A 3,331-nucleotide genomic window follows, 5' to 3' on the forward strand; every position below is an offset into this window, starting at 1 on the left:
CACTAGTGAGCATATGATTATAGATCAGAAAGGGTTTTGTGGATATTTCAGTATTTTCATAGTTGAAATCATGAGTCAATTGAAGCTAGAACACCATAGAAAACCTGGAAGCACTGGACGGCCGTTTCGTCCTATTATGGGACTCCTCAGTAGTGCGCATCCACGATCCCGCACTCGCGAGATTCGAACCCAGGACCTACCAGTCTCTCGCCAGAGCACTTAACCGACTATAAAAATACTGAAATATCCACAAAACCGCTTCTGATCTATAATCATATGCTCACTAGTGACTGACTGTAAGGGATGTTTCTTTGAGTTCTATTGAGAAGCAGTAACTAGTGGGTTTCAACCGGGTTTGTTGTGAGATAATAACTCACTGAGGATAATGGTGGATGGTTGCTCAATTTCGTGGATTGGTTGAAGTTAGACATTAACACCGTTGGATGCCGCCCAGATCAGTGGTCTAGTGGTTAAGCTCTCTGGCTCGAGACTGATAGGTCCTGGTTTCGAGTCTCACGAGTGCGGGGTCGTGGGTGCGCACTGTTGAGGAGTCACATAATAGGACAAAACGGCCGACTAGTGCTTCCAAGTTTTCCATGGTGGTCTAGCTTCAATTGACTCATGATTTCAACTATGAAAATAATTTATTGTTTTATTCAGATATTCTGTAAATGATACTGGCCGAAGAAAATCATTTTGAAACCAGTTATGTAATCGCCATTCACACACAATCAAAAAATTCAGGTTTATTGATACAAGTATAGAAGAATTAAATTGGAATTAAAAATTTTACCTACTTGTGAAACTCTTCTTTTTCTTTTTTCCTACATAAATGAATATTCACTAAGGGATTTATTAGGAGTTATTATTAAAAATGTCTGGTGAAATAAACTTATTAGAGTTTCTCCGGGACCACTTTCAAATAGTATCATAAATTCTAGAGATTGATTTCTTGAATTCAGAAATTGTATACATTGGGTCTATAATTTCAAGCATATAGTGTACCTACAAGTTAATGGTGATGATGACTTTGACCATTGTTAATTTTAATTCAATATTCCACCGCATCCACTACTCCACATTGAGGAATTGAACGCAGGAACTTTGATCTCTCACATAAATAACCCTATACTTTCTATTATCATGTGCTCACTGGTAACTAGCTTTGAGAGGAAATTCTCAGATTTCTAGTTAAAAGCCTTGACCAGTGGATTTCAACAGTGTCAAGTGAAAGGCAGTTACCCACCGAAGACAATGAAAGATGATCTCGCAATGTCGAGAATTAACTGAAGTTAGACATTGACACCATTGGATCCTTACTCAGTGGTCTGGATGTTAAGCGCTCGCGTGTGACTCAAGGCCCTGTGTCTGATTCCCGCTTGCAGAATCATGGATAGTTAGTGTGACGTGTAAGATAGTTCAAGAGATATCTGGTTATATTTATTCAACAGTTAGACTGTTGTCAATTACATCATTACAATTTCTAATTAATTTATGTTTATGTCTTAAATCTTATATCTCTAGTCTCTCTATAAAATTGAATCACTGTATGCGTATGTGTGTTTCCAATTAATCATGTTTGTGCGTTAAGACATTCTTACGATGTTAGTATCTCTTATATAGTTTTCACCATGGGCTGATTGACCAACATTAACTGAAGAGTTCGAATTTAAGACGGTGTTTCACAGTGATCTTAATATCTTTCAATCATTAATTTTGGATGTAAAATAGTTTGTATCCCCAGCTTTATTTTTCAATAGTCCTCAAGATTATATCAACTTGTAATGACGAATAAATTCAAATCTATCAATCTGTACCAATACCCTCTATCTTGATAATTTATGTTTCGTTAAGATTGAATGAATCAAACAATAAACTGTTTGGTTAAATCAAACCATACAGTTAATCATGATGTTTACAAGTACAAATAGTTGAAAATGAATCTCCGTTTGTTCTATCTGAGTACATTACAAAGGTTAAATTAACTTGAACTTATGGTTCCTCTGATATCGTTGACTCCAGGCATGATTGTTAATTTTCCTAATATTTGCTTAATTTGTAAATTTAGATTAATCAACATTTAGCCCCCAAATGCCCTGGTACGGCCGAGAGTGGGGAAAGTCCGCTCTCCCTCTCCAAATGCTCTCACATGGCCACGCGAATATATAGCCTCTGTCATGGAAGTCCTACTCACTGCATTCTCGTGGCGGGGGTGTTCTTCACGGAATTGAGAGGACGAAAAGCGAATGTTCGGCGCTTTAACTGGGTTAGTGGACCCGGAAAGTTCACCTAGGGGAGTTGGCAAACCCTGATTCCAAACCAATGGTACACATGGGCTCCAGTATCCTGAGGGAACAAATGGCGTATAAATAAATCGTTGGTGACCGACTACCATGTGACTGCATCTCCTCACGATGCTCCACTGCCTTGTGGATCAGATCTTTAGGTCAAAGGCTTGGGGTGTGGCCCCCTAAGAAAACCACCTGCTTCAGTCTCGGCACGTGGGCAGTATCACCGCCCTCACACAAATCAACTGGTATTTGTGCAGCTCATTTATATCTGGTGCTTCCTTGTACCAATATTTATGTGTTTAAATAATTAAATAAATAATAAATTAATTCTCAGAGATGGACGTTATGACTGATTATTTTTATCAGGTGATGTTATAGTCTAAATAATGACCGGTTATTTCTATAACTGGATCGTCAGTAAGTAGACCGGCCTTTTGACATTCAAGAGCTAAATAACTCATATTGTGACGATGAGGTTATCCTCTAATTTGTGTTGAATGAATCAACATTTCGTTAAGGAAGATGTCAAACAATCCAAATGGTTGGTACTGTGAAATATTCCATCAGTAAGAATTGTACTGGTGGACAGTTATGATGCATAGTAGCTGAGTGTTCTGCCCATACAGTATCACACAACGAAGTTGAATCGTTCTTTTATTAACTCATTCTCAAGTCATAACACCTGTTACTTGATAGTATTTTAAACTTGACGGACAAGATAAATCTTTTTCTGCATATCTGATCCAAGGATTTAACTGGTCAATCTTAAGGAATAAATTCAAGCGCACTCGTCAGCAAGGTGTACCTGTAATCTTGAGGGAACTGGTGCTCCCTGACGGATTGGATCCCGTGTTACTCAGCTTCACAGTCAGAGACGTTACTACTGAGTTACTCGGGCCGCGACCGACGTCCTGTAGGACTGAAATGTAATCACAATTAATTGATCACTGGGTGGTGATCAATGTCATGCGTGTTAAGTCCTTCTTAGTGCTAATTGAATGCTCTCGGTCAAGTTGTCCTGTGGCCACTAGTCTAGGTGG

General features: G+C 38.7%; 1 protein-coding gene across 2 annotated transcripts in view; it reads left to right on the top strand.

The window, feature by feature from the left end:
* Smp_176430.1 (putative pleckstrin homology domain containing family G) overlaps positions 1-3,331 on the top strand; it is a gene marked incomplete at both ends in the record, with an annotated part of 47,668 nt that overhangs the window by 1,315 nt on the left and 43,022 nt on the right. The window lies entirely within an intron of this gene.

Source organism: Schistosoma mansoni, chromosome 1 (genome assembly GCF_000237925.1).
Source record: "Schistosoma mansoni strain Puerto Rico chromosome 1, complete genome".
NCBI classification, from domain to species: Eukaryota; Metazoa; Platyhelminthes; class Trematoda; order Strigeidida; family Schistosomatidae; genus Schistosoma; species Schistosoma mansoni.